The following is a 19,231-nucleotide window of genomic DNA, read 5'->3' as shown; positions in this document are numbered from 1 at the left end:
TCAGTGGCCCTCACACAATCCAAAAGTGTCCAGTGTCCACAAGTGTCTGCAGAAATTCAAAATCTCCCTTATTCTCTAGTCACTTTGGTCACAGCTGTGCCATCGAGCCTGTCACATAGCGCTCAGATATTCATTGGGCCTCACACAATCCAAAAGTGTCCAGTGTCCACAAGTGTGTGCAGAAATTCAAAATCTCCCTTATCCTCTAGTCACTTTGGTCACAGCTGTGCCATCGAGCCTGTCACATAGCGCTCAGATATTCATTGGGCCCCACACAATCCAAAAGTGTCCAGTGTCCACAAGTGTGTGCAGAAATTCAAAATCTCCCTTATCCTCTAGTCACTTTGGTCACAGCTGTGCCATCGAGCCTGTCACATAGCGCTCAGATATTCATTGGGTCTCACACAATCCAAAAGTGTCCAGTGTCCACAAGTGTGTGCAGAAATTCAAAATCTCCCTTATCCTCTCGTCACTTTTGTCACAGCTGTGCCATCGAGCCTGTGACATAGCGCTCAGATATCAGTGGCCCTCACACAATCCAAAAGTGTCCAGTGTCCACAAGTGTCTGCAGAAATTCAAAATCTCCCTTATCCTCTAGTCACTTTGGTCACAGCTGTGCCATCGAGCCTGTCACATAGCGCTCAGATATTCATTGGGCCTCACACAATCCAAAAGTGTCCAGTGTCCACAAGTGTGTGCAGAAATTCAAAATCTCCCTTATCCTCTAGTCACTTTGGTCACAGCTGTGCCATCGAGCCTGTCACATAGCGCTCAGATATTCATTGGGCCTCACACAATCCAAAAGTGTCCAGTGTCCACAAGTGTGTGCAGAAATTCAAAATCTCCCTTATCCTCTAGTCACTTTGGTCACAGCTGTGCCATCGAGCCTGTCACATAGCGCTCAGATATTCATTGGGTCTCACACAATCCAAAAGTGTCCAGTGTCCATAAGTGTGTGCAGAAATTCAAAATCTCCCTTATCCTCTCGTCACTTTTGTCACAGCTGTGCCATCGAGCCTGTGACATAGCGCTCAGATATCAGGGCCCTCACACAATCCAAAAGTGTCCAGTGTCCACAAGTGTCTGCAGAAATTCAAAATCTCCCTTATCCTCTCGTCACTTTTGTCACAGCTGTGCCATCGAGCCTGTGACATAGCGCTCAGATATCAGTGGGCCTCACACAATCCAAAAGTGTCCAGTGTCCACAAGTGTCTGCAGAAATTCAAAAGCTCCCTTATCCTCTAGTCACTTTGGTCACAGCTGTGCCATCGAGCCTGTCACATAGCGCTCAGATATTCATTGGGCCTCACACAATCCAAAAGTGTCCAGTGTCCACAAGTGTGTGCAGAAATTCAAAATCTCCCTTATCCTCTAGTCACTTTGGTCACAGCTGTGCCATTGAGCCTGTCACATAGCGCTCAGATATTCATTGGGTCTCACACAATCCAAAAGTGTCCAGTGTCCACAAGTGTGTGCAGAAATTCAAAATCTCCCTTATCCTCTAGTCACTTTGGTCACAGCTGTGCCATCGAGCCTGTCACATAGCGCTCAGATATTCATTGGGCCTCACACAATCCAAAAGTGTCCAGTGTCCACAAGTGTGTGCAGAAATTCAAAATCTCCCTTATCCTCTAGTCACTTTGGTCACAGCTGTGCCATCGAGCTTGTCACATAGCGCTCAGATATTCATTGGGTCTCACACAATCCAAAAGTGTCCAGTGTCCACAAGTGTGTGCAGAAATTCAAAATCTCCCTTATCCTCTCGTCACTTTTGTCACAGCTGTGCCATCGAGCCTGTGACATAGCGCTCAGATATCAGTGGCCCTCACACAATCCAAAAGTGTCCAGTGTCCACAAGTGTCTGCAGAAATTCAAAATCTCCCTTATTCTCTAGTCACTTTGGTCACAGCTGTGCCATCGAGCCTGTCACATAGCGCTCAGATATTCATTGGGCCTCACACAATCCAAAAGTGTCCAGTGTCCACAAGTGTGTGCAGAAATTCAAAATCTCCCTTATCCTCTAGTCACTTTGGTCACAGCTGTGCCATCGAGCCTGTCACATAGCGCTCAGATATTCATTGGGCCTCACACAATCCAAAAGTGTCCAGTGTCCACAAGTGTGTGCAGAAATTCAAAATCTCCCTTATCCTCTAGTCACTTTGGTCACAGCTGTGCCATCGAGCCTGTCACATAGCGCTCAGATATTCATTGGGTCTCACACAATCCAAAAGTGTCCAGTGTCCATAAGTGTGTGCAGAAATTCAAAATCTCCCTTATCCTCTCGTCACTTTTGTCACAGCTGTGCCATCGAGCCTGTGACATAGCGCTCAGATATCAGTGGCCCTCACACAATCCAAAAGTGTCCAGTGTCCACAAGTGTCTGCAGAAATTCAAAATCTCCCTTATCCTCTCGTCACTTTTGTCACAGCTGTGCCATCGAGCCTGTGACATAGCGCTCAGATATCAGTGGGCCTCACACAATCCAAAAGTGTCCAGTGTCCACAAGTGTCTGCAGAAATTCAAAAGCTCCCTTATCCTCTAGTCACTTTGGTCACAGCTGTGCCATCGAGCCTGTCACATAGCGCTCAGATATTCATTGGGCCTCACACAATCCAAAAGTGTCCAGTGTCCACAAGTGTGTGCAGAAATTCAAAATCTCCCTTATCCTCTAGTCACTTTGGTCACAGCTGTGCCATCGAGCCTGTCACATAGCGCTCAGATATTCATTGGGTCTCACACAATCCAAAAGTGTCCAGTGTCCACAAGTGTGTGCAGAAATTCAAAATCTCCCTTATCCTCTAGTCACTTTGGTCACAGCTGTGCCATCGAGCCTGTCACATAGCGCTCAGATATTCATTGGGCCTCACACAATCCAAAAGTGTCCAGTGTCCACAAGTGTGTGCAGAAATTCAAAATCTCCCTTATCCTCTAGTCACTTTGGTCACAGCTGTGCCATCGAGCTTGTCACATAGCGCTCAGATATTCATTGGGTCTCACACAATCCAAAAGTGTCCAGTGTCCACAAGTGTGTGCAGAAATTCAAAATCTCCCTTATCCTCTCGTCACTTTTGTCACAGCTGTGCCATCGAGCCTGTGACATAGCGCTCAGATATCAGTGGCCCTCACACAATCCAAAAGTGTCCAGTGTCCACAAGTGTCTGCAGAAATTCAAAATCTCCCTTATTCTCTAGTCACTTTGGTCACAGCTGTGCCATCGAGCCTGTCACATAGCGCTCAGATATTCATTGGGCCTCACACAATCCAAAAGTGTCCAGTGTCCACAAGTGTGTGCAGAAATTCAAAATCTCCCTTATCCTCTAGTCACTTTGGTCACAGCTGTGCCATCGAGCCTGTCACATAGCGCTCAGATATTCATTGGGCCCCACACAATCCAAAAGTGTCCAGTGTCCACAAGTGTGTGCAGAAATTCAAAATCTCCCTTATCCTCCAGTCACTTTGGTCACAGCTGTGCCATCGAGCCTGTCACATAGCGCTCAGATATTCATTGGGTCTCACACAATCCAAAAGTGTCCAGTGCCCACAAGTGTGTGCAGAAATTCAAAATCTCCCTTATCCTCTCGTCACTTTTGTCACAGCTGTGCCATCGAGCCTGTGACATAGCGCTCAGATATCAGTGGCCCTCACACAATCCAAAAGTGTCCAGTGTCCACAAGTGTCTGCAGAAATTCAAAATCTCCCTTATCCTCTAGTCACTTTGGTCACAGCTGTGCCATCGAGCCTGTCACATAGCGCTCAGATATTCATTGGGCCTCACACAATCCAAAAGTGTCCAGTGTCCACAAGTGTGTGCAGAAATTCAAAATCTCCCTTATCCTCTAGTCACTTTGGTCACAGCTGTGCCATCGAGCCTGTCACATAGCGCTCAGATATTCATTGGGCCTCACACAATCCAAAAGTGTCCAGTGTCCACAAGTGTGTGCAGAAATTCAAAATCTCCCTTATCCTCTAGTCACTTTGGTCACAGCTGTGCCATCGAGCCTGTCACATAGCGCTCAGATATTCATTGGGTCTCACACAATCCAAAAGTGTCCAGTGTCCATAAGTGTGTGCAGAAATTCAAAATCTCCCTTATCCTCTCGTCACTTTTGTCACAGCTGTGCCATCGAGCCTGTGACATAGCGCTCAGATATCAGTGGCCCTCACACAATCCAAAAGTGTCCAGTGTCCACAAGTGTCTGCAGAAATTCAAAATCTCCCTTATCCTCTCGTCACTTTTGTCACAGCTGTGCCATCGAGCCTGTGACATAGCGCTCAGATATCAGTGGGCCTCACACAATCCAAAAGTGTCCAGTGTCCACAAGTGTCTGCAGAAATTCAAAAGCTCCCTTATCCTCTAGTCACTTTGGTCACAGCTGTGCCATCGAGCCTGTCACATAGCGCTCAGATATTCATTGGGCCTCACACAATCCAAAAGTGTCCAGTGTCCACAAGTGTGTGCAGAAATTCAAAATCTCCCTTATCCTCTCGTCACTTTTGTCACAGCTGTGCCATCGAGCCTGTCACATAGCGCTCAGATATTCATTGGGTCTCACACAATCCAAAAGTGTCCAGTGTCCACAAGTGTGTGCAGAAATTCAAAATCTCCCTTATCCTCTCGTCACTTTTGTCACAGCTGTGCCATCGAGCCTGTGACATAGCGCTCAGATATCAGTGGGCCTCACACAATCCAAAAGTGTCCAGTGTCCACAAGTGTCTGCAGAAATTCAAAATCTCCCTTATCCTCTAGTCACTTTGGTCACAGCTGTGCCATCGAGCCTGTCACATAGCGCTCAGATATTCATTGGGCCTCACACAATCCAAAAGTGTCCAGTGTCCACAAGTGTGTGCAGAAATTCAAAATCTCCCTTATCCTCTAGTCACTTTGGTCACAGCTGTGCCATCGAGCCTGTCACATAGCGCTCAGATATTCATTGGGTCTCACACAATCCAAAAGTGTCCAGTGTCCACAAGTGTGTGCAGAAATTCAAAATCTCCCTTATCCTCTCGTCACTTTTGTCACAGCTGTGCCATCGAGCCTGTGACATAGCGCTCAGATATCAGTGGCCCTCACACAATCCAAAAGTGTCCAGTGTCCACAAGTGTCTGCAGAAATTCAAAATCTCCCTTATCCTCTCGTCACTTTTGTCACAGCTGTGCCATCGAGCCTGTGACATAGCGCTCAGATATCAGTGGCCCTCACTCAATCCAAAAGTGTCCAGTGTCCACAAGTGTCTGCAGAAATTCAAAATCTCCCTTATCCTCTAGTCACTTTGGTCACAGCTGTGCCATCGAGCCTGTCACATAGCGCTCAGATATTCATTGGGCCTCACACAATCCAAAAGTGTCCAGTGTCCACAAGTGTGTGCAGAAATTCAAAATCTCCCTTATCCTCTAGTCACTTTGGTCACAGCTGTGCCATCGAGCCTGTCACATAGCGCTCAGATATTCAATGGGTCTCACACAATCCAAAAGTGTCCAGTGTCCACAAGTGTGTGCAGAAATTCAAAATCTCCCTTATCCTCTCGTCACTTTTGTCACAGCTGTGCCATCGAGCCTGTGACATAGCGCTCAGATATCAGTGGCCCTCACACAATCCAAAAGTGTCCAGTGTCCACAAGTGTCTGCAGAAATTCAAAATCTCCCTTATCCTCTCGTCACTTTTGTCACAGCTGTGCCATCGAGCCTGTGACATAGCGCTCAGATATCAGTGGCCCTCACTCAATCCAAAAATGTGTCCAGTGTCCACAAGTGTCTGCAGAAATTCAAAATATCCCTTATCCTCTAGTCACTTTGGTCACAGCTGTGCCATCGAGCCTGTCACATAGCGCTCAGATATTCATTGGGCCTCACACAATCCAAAAGTGTCCAGTGTCCACAAGTGTGTGCAGAAATTCAAAATCTCCCTTATCCTCTAGTCACTTTGGTCACAGCTGTGCCATCGAGCCTGTCACAAAGCGCTCAGATATTCATTGGGCCTCACACAATCCAAAAGTGTCCAGTATCCACAAGTGTGTGCAGAAATTCAAAATCTCCCTTATCCTCTCGTCACTTTTGTTACAGCTGTGCCATCGAGCCTGTGACATAGCGCTCAGATATCAGTGGGCCTCACACAATCCAAAAGTGTCCAGTGTCCACAAGTGTCTGCAGAAATTCAAAATCTCCCTTATCCTCTAGTCACTTTGGTCACAGCTGTGCCATCGAGCCTGTCACATAGCGCTCAGATATTCATTGGGCCTCACACAATCCAAAAGTGTCCAGTGTCCACAAGTGTGTGCAGAAATTCAAAATCTCCCTTATCCTCTAGTTACTTTGGTCACAGCTGTGCCATCGAGCCTGTCACATAGCGCTCAGATATTCATTGGGTCTCACACAATCCAAAAGTGTCCAGTGTCCACAAGTGTGTGCAGAAATTCAAAATCTCCCTTATCCTCTCGTCACTTTTGTCACAGCTGTGCCATCGAGCCTGTGACATAGCGCTCAGATATCAGTGGGCCTCACACAATCCAAAAGTATCCAGTGTCCACAAGTGTCTGCAGAAATTCATAATCTCCCTTATCCTCTCGTCACTTTTGTCACAGCTGTGCCATCGAGCCTGTGACATAGCGCTCAGATATCAGTGGGCCTCACACAATCCAAAAGTGTCCAGTGTCCACAAGTGTCTGCAGAAATTCAAAATCTCCCTTATCCTCTCGTCACTTTTGTCACAGCTGTGCCATCGAGCCTGTCACATAGCGCTCAGATATCAGTGGCCCTCACACAATCCAAAAGTGTCCAGTGTCCACAAGTGTCTGCAGAAATTCAAAATCTCCCCTGTCCTATAGACACCTTGTACCTTGTTTTACATTACTATATAGTTTGTTGGATTTTGTCTACATTTCTACCAAAAATGAGGAAGGCTGGTGGAAGAGGCCGAGGAATTGGGTGGGGGTTGGCAGCTGGTAATGATGGTGTTGGTGGTGGATCTGATGGTAGTGGCAAGAGCAAAATAGGACCGAATGCAGGAGGTGTTGAGCCTGCGTCATCGTCTGGCTACATAAGGCCTCGAACGCTTAGTTTTCTAGGAGTTGGCAAACCGCTTTTAAAGCCAGAGCATCAGGAAAAAAGTTTTGTCTTACATTGCTGACTCAGCCTCCAGCTCTATCGCCTCCTCTTCTTCAGTTGTAAAAAGTAAAAGCACTGAGTCGTCATTGGAAGCTCATGTTCATGAACCACACCTTTCCTTGTGTCCTTCACCCCAACCAAGATTGAAGGATGACGCAGGCCATACTACTGATTACTCCATGGAGCTGTTTTCACATACCATGCCTGGATTATCAAGTCAAATGGTGAATTACCCAGGCCAAGAAGAATCTGACATGGAGTGCACTGATGCACAGCCGCTGATGGATGATTCTGCTGGTACATTCACTCAGAGCACTACATTGTCCTCGCAGTGTACAGAACCAGATTCTGACCCTGATGAGACTCAGGTGCCCCTTCCCGCACACTATACCACCATACACGGTGACACAGAGGAAGGTGCACATGACATAGAAGAGGAGGTGATGGATAACCCAGTTGTTGACCCAGATTGGCATCCATTGGGGGAAGAGGGTGCTGCTTCCAATAGCTCAGATGAGGAGCATCCACAGCAGACATCGACATCGCAACAGCTGTTATCTGGCAGGCCCGGAGCACTCCAAAGACAGGTTCCAAACATCAAAAGAGTTGCTGGACAGCTTGTCCAGAGGGTCAAAAGATCACAGCGTGCTAGGCCGCAAAATGTCTGCCAAAGTAGGAAGAGTGCAGTGTGGCACTTTTTTGACCAAAATCCTCATGATCAGGCCAAGGTTATCTGTAAGAAGTGCGCAAAGACCTTTAGCCGAGGGAAAAATCTGAAAAATTTTAATACCAGTTGCATGCTTAGACATTTAACCAGCATGCACTTGCAAGCGTGGACACAACACCAAATCTCAAGTGCCACATGTGCAACTGATCACAACGAAGGTAGTCAGCAACGCTACATTGTTTCCCCCACTGTAAGCCCACCGGTTAGCACAGCAGCAAATGTTGAGGTGTCATTGCAAGGCCACAGCAGTCAGGGAATCCCACTGTTATATCAACGAAAGACTGATTCTAGGCCATCAGAAAGAACACCAACTCCATCACCATCATCAACCCTCTCTCAGTTCGCCCTGTCCACCACTACTTCCACCATATGCAGCTCTCAAGTCCAGCTCACCCTCCCAGACACTATGAGTAGGTCAAGAAAGTACTCAATCTCTCATCCGCGTACACTGGGTTTGAACGCCCACATTGCCAAACTAATCTCGTTTGTGATGATGCCCTTTCGGTTGGTGGAAAGCACAGCTTTCCGCGAACTCATGGCCTATGCAGTACCACGCTATGACCTACCCAGTCGCCACTTCTTCTCTCGCAAAGCCATCCCAGCCCTCCACCATCATGTGAAAGACCGCATTGTCCATGCACTCAAGCAGTCAGTGAGCGGAAAGGTGCACCTCACAACTGATGCATGGTCCAGTCGGCATGGAGAGGGCCGTTAAGTGTCCATCACTGCGCACTGGGTTAATGTGGTGGATGCAGGGTCCACAGGGGACAGCGGTGGTGGGACAGTGCTGCCTAGCCCACGGTATAGGAAACAGTTGGCTGTAGGCGTTCGACCCTCCTCCTCCTCCTCCTCCAGAAGCGAAAGCTCGTCCACAGAGCGCAGTCGTACGAGCACTCCATCTGCAGCTGCCACTGTTGCACACGATGTGTCCCCCTATCGAGCAGCTAGTGGAAAGCGTCAGCAGGCTGTGTTGCAGATGATGTGTTTGGGCAACAGACACACCGCCGAGGTGCTGGCCGAGTACTTGAAGCGACAAACTGAGTCATGGCTGGGCAGTGTACATCTTGAGGCAGGCAAGGTAGTTAGTGATAACGGCCGTAATTTTGTGGCAGCCATAGCCCTTTCAAAACTCAGCCATATACCTTGCTTGGCTCACACCTTGAACCTGGTGGTGCAGTGCTTCCTCAAAAATTATCCGGAGTTAACAGCCCTGCTCCAGAAGGTGCGAAGACTGTGCGCTCACATCCGCCGGTCGCCTGTACACTCCGTTCGTATGCAGAAGCTGCAGCGATTGCTCCACCTTCCCAACCACCGCCTCATTATCGACATTGCAACAAGGTGGAACTCCACCCTGCACATGGTGGAGCGGCTGTGCGAGCAGAGGCAGTCCATAATGCATTTGTGGGAGGATACACGGCCAGGCACTTTGAGAGCAGACATGGAGTTGACAGGTGTGCAGTGGTCGAAGCTGAAAGACCTCTGTAAAGTCCTTCAGTGTTTTGAGGAATGCACACGGCTGGTAAGCGCAGATGACGCCATCCTAAGCATGAGCATCCCACTTATGCGTCTGCTCATGCAAACTTTGACGCACCTTAAGGAGCAGGCGTCTGCAGCCAATGTTGATGAGGAGGAAGAGGAGGAGGGAATCCTTGATGACATTAAGCCATTGTCTGCTCAGGGACCTCTCCTGGACGAGGTGGAGGAAGAAGAGGAGGAGGAGGAGGATGATGGGGATGATTACTTAGGGGAGGAGGATGCATCTCGTGGGGCAAGTGAAAATGTTGGCGTGGCAAGGTCTGGTACAGGGTTTGTGCGTGACTGGAGGGATGTGGATTTGCCAGAAAGTGCTCCTCCAACCAGCACTCGCAGTGCATCATTGACACCGGGAACATTGGCCCACATGTCAGATTATGCCTTGCAGATCCTAAAAAGGGACCCACGCATTGCCAAAATGATGAACGATGACGACTACTGGTTGGCCAGCATCCTGGATCCACGCTATAAAGGCAAATTACAAAACATCATGCCACAGGAGAACCTTGAATTAATATTGGCTAATAAACAAGCAACTCTGGTAAATCGGTTGCTTGAGGCATTCCCAGCACACAGCAGCTGTGATGGTTCTCACACGAGCCGTCCGGGCCGGGGGCAGCTTGGCAGAGGTGTTCGTGGTGCACACAGCAGAAGTGGCGTTGGAGACAGGGGTTTCATGACAATGTTGTGGACTGATTTTTCAAGTACCGCTCACACAACTGGTAATACTGCATCGATGGAAAGTGACAGGAGACAGCAGTTGTCAACTATGGTTACAAACTACTTTTCCTCCCATATCGATGTTCTCCCACACAGGTCATTCCCCTTTGACTATTGGGCTGCTAAACTGGACACCTGGCCTGAATTGGCACAATATGCCTTACAGGAGCTCGCTTGCCCAGCTGCAAGTGTGCTATCTGAAAGAGTCTTCAGTGCAGCTGGATCAATCCTGACAGAAAAAAAGACCTGTCTGTCAACCCAAAATGTGGATGATCTAACCTTCATTAAAATGAACCACGCATGGGTTTCCAAGGATTTTGTCCCACCTTCCCCTGATGACACATAGGGTGACAGAAAAATGGCTTGCTTTGGTCCACCTCTTCCTGGGTCTTGACCTATTTCACCTTTTGCATCAGCTGAATGTCCAACATCAACATATGCCACTTTCTAAAACTCCCTAACTGTGCTGCCTCCCCCCCCATGGCCGGGGTCACCACCTAGCGCACGTCACCATGCGAGTGCCGTTGCCCTGGACAGGTGGGTAGGCCGACTCTTGGGCGCGGGCACTGGCACAGTGTCCTTCATAGTGCAATCAAGTGTCTCTGACGGTGGTGGTGCACACCCGCCGTCAGACACACCGCCGTACTATGAGGGGCCCAGTGCCAGTACTGACGCCCACGAGTGGGCCCCCCTTGCTTGGGCATGGCCCCAGCTTTTGCAATCTTTACCTCTCCCTGCTCCTCCGCTGTGTAGTCTGGGCCGTCAAATCCATACTGTGCCTGACACCGTCTGAGCCTGCCTCCTGATGTATAGACATATATTTTGAATGTGTACGCTATCCATACATGTTATCTGGGGATACGGTACCCTTTCTAACCTTTGTGCAATCACGTGCAATCCATACTGGGCCTAACACCGTCTGAGCCTGCCTCCTGATGTATAGACATATATTTTGAATGTGTACGCTATCCATACATGTTATCCGGGGAAACGGTACCCTTTCTAACCTTTGTGCAATCACGTGCAATCCATACTGGGCCTAACACCGTCTGAGCCTGCCTCCTGATGTATAGACATATATTTTGAATGTGTACGCTATCCATACATGTTATCTGGGGATACGGTACCCTTTCTAACCTTTGTGCAATCACGTGCAATCCATACGGGGCCTAACACCATCTGAGCCTGCCTCCTGATGTATAGACATATATTTTGAATGTGTACGCTATCCATACATGTTATCCGGGGAAACGGTACCCTTTCTAACCTTTGTGCAATCACGTGCAATCCATACTGGGCCTAACACCGTCTGAGCCTGCCTCCTGATGTATAGACATATATTTTGAATGTGTACGCTATCCATACATGTTATCTGGGGATACGGTACCCTTTCTAACCTTTGTGCAATCACGTGCAATCCATATTGGGCCTAACACAGTCTGAGCCTGCCTCCTGATGTATAGACATATATTTTGAATGTGTACGCTATCCATACATGTTATCCGGGGAAACGGTACCCTTTCTAAACTTTGTGCAATCACGTGCAATCCATACTGGGCCTAACACCGTCTGAGCCTGCCTCCTGATGTATAGACATATATTTTGAATGTGTACGCTATCCATACATGTTATCTGGGGATACGGTACCCTTTCTAACCTTTGTGCAATCACTTGCAAGCCATACTGGGCCTTACACCGTCTGAGCCTGCCTCCTGATGTATAGACATATATTTTGAATGTGTACGCTATCCATACATGTTATCCGGGGATACGGTACCCTTTCTAACCTTTGTGCAATCACGTGCAATCCATACTGGGCCTAACACTGTCTGAGCCTGCCTCCTGATGTATAGACATATATTTTGAATGTGTACGCTATCCATACATGTTATCTGGGGATACGGTACCCTTTCTCACCTTTGTGCAATCACGTGTAATCCATAGAATGGCTGGCGAGCTGCTAAGCAAGCTACAGCACCTGTGGTTTGCACACGTAAGTTTTTCATTTTTTCAGGAATGACGGTTAGGCCTAATTCCGGAACTGCGGTTGACCTGCACTTACTGGGAAATCATTGTTCGCGGGTAATAATTGTAATCAGTGATCCCCATCACTAACGTTGTTCAGCGGGTTATCTGCACCTGTAAGCGACAAACGCTGGCCTTTTCAGTGTAGCGCACATGCAGCCACGGACATGTAAGGGCATGACACACCAGTTATTGGCCAATCTCATGTGCCAGAGCCTCACGTGTCCCTCTAGTAAGCCGGACTCGGACCGCGGGGCATGACGGAGTCTCGTTCGTTAACGGAATTAAGCTTGCAATGTGTGCATCTGTTCTGTAGCTGGCATGATTGAGGTTTCCCAGGTGGAGTCGAATTTAACCGTAGGCTCCACTCCTGGTGGTGCCCTTCTGGACATTCCTTTAAGGTTCAGCTTTGCAACCATACTGCCCACGTAAAACAAACACTTTGCCTTCATGAACGCTGTTTGGAGGGTCATGACTCGTGGGAATAACGTCGCCCAATCAGTTAACCTGCTAGAGAGATCGTTCGTTGCTCCCAAGCATGACATCACACTCCCTAGGAAGAAGGTAATGCCACTGTGGCGACCGTACTCCTGGGGGCGACACAAGTGCACTGATGCCCGGCCACTGCTCGATGAATCTGCTGGTACATTGACCCAGACCACTACATTCCCCTCGCACGCTACACGACCTGAATCTGACCCTGATGAAACTCAGGTTACCCTTCCCATATACAGTTCCATCTTACACGGTGACAAAGAGGAAGCTGCAGATGAAAGTGCAGGTTCGGCCCACCCGCCATCAGACACACCACCGTGCTATCAGGGGCCCTGTGCCAGTGCCGTCGCCAACGAGTGGGCCCCCCCTGCTTGCTCAGGATCACAGCACTTGCAAAGTTGAAATACTGTGCAGTGAGATGGAAGATGGGGACGACGAGGAGTCCAGACAAGTACAGGGATTCCCTAGCGAGGAGACTTATTTGATTGTTTTCAATGTTGGGACAGCAATTTTTGGGGAGCACTATACTCTGGAAAATGATAGATGGGGCCCACCATACACTGGAACATTCCAAAGGTGGACATCAGACACTGGAGCAGCATTTACAGGGCCCATTATACACTAGAGCATTAGAAATGGGGCCCATTATGTTTGGAGCATTATTTGGGCCCATAAGACAGTGGAGCTTCATCCATGGGGACCAACATATACTGTAGCATTATGTGGAGCTCATCATATACTGTTTCAAACATTATATGGGACCAATGATTTTGTATGGAGAAATAGATGGGCCTCGTCATGAGATGTAAAAAGTGAGGTATTTTTCATTGTACTATACCGCTATTTCTCTGCCGTATCAGAGCATGATGAGTTGTGGTATGTGTTAAAGGGGCGCTCTTTCGCCCAGGGCACATGAAAACCTGCAGCCAGCCCCCCCCACAACTTTAGCCAACTAACCCCCATTTTTCAGTGCGTAACTTGTATTATGAAGTTAATTAAGGTTGACATGCTTAAGTAAGAAGAATTGATGCTTTTGGCATTCAAATGGGCACTGTAGGTGTGTTTCCTGTCCTCCTCTCACTGCCGACTTTTATTCCCCATTGACTTACATTGGGTTTCGTGTTTCGGGACGACCCCGACTTTTCCCTATAATCGGACGATCTTGCTCGACCCGACTTTTGGAAAAGTCGGGTTTCACGAAACGAAACGCGACCCTAAAAACCAAAAGTCGCTCAACTCTAGTGCTCATAATTAAAATTGGTTTGATCTCACCAATGTTGTTGCTTCTGTCACAGGTTCATAAGACAGGAGCAGGAGGGGAACAATGATATTGGAGGAGAGGTGAGGGGGGAGAAATTATTATTTTTCTCTAAAACTCCTTGCCTTGCCCCTGCATTGCTCCTGCCCTCACAGCTAGAAGATAGGAGCAAAAAAAAGTGCAAATAGGGTCTCCTCTAAGGATACAATTATGTCAAATAAAATGATGCTAACCTGATAAGGTTGTGTGACACACCACCATGAATACGCAGGAAAACAGATGCTGCAGATCCACGGGTCTTCCAACTAGGAAAGAGGGAAAAAAAAGTAGCCAAATGTGGTTTATCCATGCAGCTGGTAGGCAGTGAAGGTCCAGATGGAAGTATAATAATAAAGGATTTTTTATTCCAGGTTCTTCCTGAAGCATTGCTTCTGGTGCCTTGTCACGCACCTGCCACAGGAGGGCTCCCTCACGGTCATTGTCCCGGTCCAGTTCTCAAAGCTCTATTAGGTGTGATACAGACAGCATGGATGCAGACATTCCTCCACATTATCCAGGAGCAGCAGCAGATCACACCACTCTAGATAATCTTGCTGGCGTTGGACATAATCATTGTGTGATATTTCCTGAAGTTCGGGCAGGTCAAGCCAGTGTATGAGGCAAGAGCCTTCACGGTTAGCTGTGCCACAAGTCAAGCTTGCGTGGCACTGAATATCATGCAAGGGTCATTGCAAGTTCAGTCAGGCAGTGAGTTTAATTTCACTGGGTCTTGGGGTTCGGGGCGTAAAGAAGGGGAATTAGCTTCAGCCATTAAGGCTTTGGTGTTAACATTAGAACAGTCAAAACCCTCACCCCAATTGATTCAATGACCTGTAGGAGTGCTCAAAGTTGGTTTCCATAAGGAGGCTTTTTTCTGCTGTATCAGTCCGCTAGGGGCCCACTTGGATGACAGGACAAGACAAAAAGTCTACACTAACTAATAGGCAGATATTTGGTTTTTGATCTCTGTTGTACAGCATACGGTCAATAAAGATCAGAGACCAAATACGGACAAAAACTTTTGACAGATGACCTAAGATTGCCAATACTATGGGTAAATGAATTCAAGCTTTCGTGATGCTGGGTTGTATTTTGGGGCAGTAGCGCCCTGAAAACTGTTCTGAACTGTTTATTTATATAGTTTCAGTTTATAATGCATATAAATCACAATGTGGCACTGCCTAGCACAAGCATGATGAGGAGTAGAGATGAGCGACTTTGCCTTTTCAAGGTCGAGTTGGGTTTCATGAAACCAGACTTTCTCAAAAGTCGGGTCGAACGAAATCGGCCGACTATAGGGAAAAGTCGGAGGCTGACTGAAACACGAAACCCAATGCAAGTCAATGGGGGAAGCAATGTCGGCAGGGAGTGGAGGACAGTAAACACATCTACAGTGCCAATTTCAATGCCAAAAACATCAATTCTTATTACTAGAGATGAGCGACTTTGCCTTTTTTTGGGTCATAGAATCATAGAATAGTAGAGTTGGAAGGGACCTCCTGGGTCATCTGGTCCAACCCCCTGCTCAAAGCAGGATTCGCTAAATCATCCCAGACAGATATCTGTCCTGCCTCTGTTTGAAGACTTCTATTGAAGGAGAACTCACCACTTCTTGTGGCAGCCTGTTCCACTCATTGATCAATCTAACTGTCAAAAAGTTTTTTCTGATATCTAATCTGTGTCTCCTCCCATTCAGTTTCACCCCATTGCTTCTAGTCTTTCCTTGTGCAAATGAGAATAAAAATTATCCTTCTGCAATGTGACAGCCCTTGAGATATTTGTAGATAGTTATTAAGTCTCCTCTCAGTCTTCTCTTTTGCAGGCTAAAGTTTCACAAAAGTCGGGTCGAACAAAATCGGCCGACAATAGGGAAAAGTCGGAGGCCGACTGAAACACGAAGCCCAATGCAAGTCAAAGGGGAAGCAAAGTCGGCAGGGTGTGGAAGACAGAAAACAAACCTACAGTGCCCATTTCAATGCCAAAAACATCAATTCTTATAACTGAAGCTTGTCAACCTTAATTTACTTCCTAATAATAGTTACGCATTGAAAACTGGGTGTTATTTGGCTAAAGTTGTGGGGGGGTTGGGCTGGCTCCAGGTTTTCGTGTGCCCTGGGCCAAAGAGTGTCAGTGCGCCCCTTTAACACATACCACAACTCATGATGCTCCGATACGCCACAGAAATATAGGTATAGTACAATGACACATACTTCACTGCTTACAGTTGTGGCCAAAAGTATTGACACCCCTGCAATTTTGTCAGATAATACTCAGTTTCTTCCTGAAAATGATTGAAAACACAAATTCTTTGGTATTATTATCTTGGCACTGTTCGAAAAATCATGTGATGCTTCTCTAATTTGTGTACTTACCAGCACCTGTAACTTACTTGTGGCACCTAACAGGTGTTGGCAATAACTAAATCACAATTGCAGCCAGTTGACATGGATTAAAGTTGACTCAACCTGTGTCCTTGTGTGTACCACATTGAGCATGGAGAAAAGAAAGAAGACCAAAGAACTGTCTGAGGACTTGAGAAACCAAATTGTGAGGAAGCATGAGCAATCTCAAGGCTACAAGTCCATCTCCAAAGACCTGAATGTTCCTGTGTCTACCGTGCGCAGTGTCATCAAGAAGTTTAAAGCCCATGGCACTGTGGCTAACCTCCCTAGATGTGGACGGAAAAGAAAAATTGACAAGAGATTTCAATGCAAGATTGTGCGGATGTTGTATAAAGAACCTCGACTAACATCCAAACAAGTTCAAGCTGCCCTGCAGTCCGAGGGTACAACAGTGTCAACCTGTACTATCCGTCGGCATCTGAATGAAAAGGGACTGTATGGTAGGAGACCCAGGAAGACCCCACTTCTTACCCCGAGACATAAAAAAGCCAGGCTGGAGTTTGCCAAAACTTACCTGAAAAAGCCTAAAACGTTTTGGAAGAATGTTCTCTGGTCAGATGAGACAAAAGTAGAGCTTTTTGGGCAAAGGCATCAACATAGAGTTTACAGGAGAAAAAAGAGGCATTCAAAGAAAAAACACGGTCCCTACAATCAAACATGGCGGAGGTTCCCTGATGTTTTGGGGTTGATTTGCTGCCTCTGGCACTGGACAGCTTGACCGTGTGCATGGCATTATGAAGAATGAAGACTACCAACAAATTTTGCAGCATAATGTAGGGCCCAGTGTGAGAAAGCTGGGTCTCCCTCAGAGGTCATGGGTCTTCCAGCAGGACAATGACCCAAAACACACTTCAAAAAGCACTAAAAAATGATTTGAGAGAAAGCACAGGAGACTTCTAAGGTGGCCAGCAATGAGTCCAGACCTGAATCCCATAGAACACCTGTGGAGAGATCTAAAAATGGCAGTTTGGAGAAGGCACCCTTCTAATATCTGGGACCTGGAGCAGTTTGCCAAAGAAGAATGGTCTAAAATTCCAGCAGAGCATTGTAAGAAACTCATTGATGGTTACCGGAAGCGGTTGGTCGCAGTTATTTTGGCTAAAGGTTGTGCAACCAAGTATTAGGCTGAGGGTACCAATACTTTTGTCTGGCCCATTTTTGGAGTTTTGTGTGAAATGATCAATATTTTGCTTTTTGCTTCATTCTCTTTTGTGTTTTTTCATTGAAGACAAATTAAATGAAGATAATAATACCAAAGAATTTGTGTTTGCAATTATTTTCAGGAAGAAACTGAGTATTATCTGACAGAATTGCAGGGGTGTCAATACATTTGGCCACAACTGTACATGACATGACTAATCTATTTTAAATTGTACAATAGCTCAAAAACAGGACACTATATTACTCCATACAGTGTTATGGCCATCACATTGTGCGCCATACTGAATAATGAGCCCCATATATTTCTCCATTCCAAATAATTAGTCACATATAATGTTCCATACAGTATCCTGTGAGCTCCACATAATGCTCCATATGTAATGTGCCCCATTTGTAATGCTCCTGTGTAGAGTTGAGCGAAACGGGTCGAAAAAATTCAAAAGTCGCCGACTTTTGGCAAAGTCGGGTTTCATGAAACGAAACCCGACCCTAGGATGAGGTCGGCCACGAGGTCGGCGACTTACGCGCCAAAGTCGCGTTTCAAAAGTTTGTTTTGCGCTCTTTTTCAGTCAATCAGGATCCACGGACACTGTGGGCAACGTGATGACATAGGCACGGGTCACCACCATCTTTCAGAAGGGCATGCAAGTGATTGGCTTGCTTTGGTGGGCGTCACAGGGGGTATAAAAGGGCGTGCACGCCGACCGCCATCTTACTTCTGCTGATCTCAGTATAGGGAGAGGTTGCTGCTGATTCTGTAGGGAGAGCGTTAGGCAGGGAAGAAGACCAAAAAACTGCTTCTGCTGCTAGCGATTTGGCCTGCACAACACACCAGTCACTGTGTGTGCAGTGCAAGGGGAGGCTATATAGTGGTGTATCAGTGGTGTTGGTTGTTGGGCTGCCTTCTAAGGCTTCCTGACAATCCTGCATTGCTGTTTACCCACTGCTCCGCAAACTGCTTTTTTAAAAGCAATCCAATCTCCCTTATCCTCTAGTCACTTTGGTCACAGCTGTGCCATCGAGCCTGTCACATAGCGCTCAGATATTCATTGGGCCTCAAACTGCTTTTTTTAAAGCAATCCCAATTTTTTTTTTTTGTCCTGCTGAGAAGAAAAAAAAACTGCTTCTGCTGCTGATAGCAATTTGGCCTGCACAACACACCAGTCACTGTGTGCAGTGCAAGGGGAGGCTATATAGTGGTGTATCAGTGGTGTTGGTTGTTGGGCTGCCTTTTAAGGCTTCCTGACAGGCTGGCATTGCTGTTTACCCACTGCTCCGCAAACTGCTTTTTTAAAAGCAATCCAATCTCCCTTATCCTCTAGTCACTTAGGTCACAGCTGTGCCATCGAGCTTGTCACATAGCGCTCAGATATTCATTGGGCCTCACACAATCCAAAAGTGTCCAGTGTCCAAAAGTGTGTGCAGAGATTCAAAATCTCACTTATTCTCTAGTCACTTAGGTCACAGCTGTGCCATCGAGCCTGTCACATAGCGCTCAGATATTCATTGGGCCTCACACAATCCAAAAGAGTCCAGTGTCCAAAAGTGTGTGCAGAGATTCAAAATCTCACTTATTCTCTAGTCACTTAGGTCACAGCTGTGCCATCGAGCTTGTCACATAGCGCTCAGATATTCATTGGGCCTCACACAATCCAAAAGTGTCCAGTGTCCAAAAGTGTGTGCAGAGATTCAAAATCTCACTTATTCTCTAGTCACTTAGGTCACAGCTGTGCAATCGAGCTTGTCACATAGCGCTCAGATATTCATTGG

This window comes from Dendrobates tinctorius, unplaced genomic scaffold, assembly GCF_039654945.1.
Source record: "Dendrobates tinctorius isolate UK_male_01 unplaced genomic scaffold, ASM3965494v1 ptg000156l, whole genome shotgun sequence".
Classification (NCBI taxonomy): domain Eukaryota; kingdom Metazoa; phylum Chordata; class Amphibia; order Anura; family Dendrobatidae; genus Dendrobates; species Dendrobates tinctorius.
Note: the sequence above shows the minus strand (reverse complement) of the source record.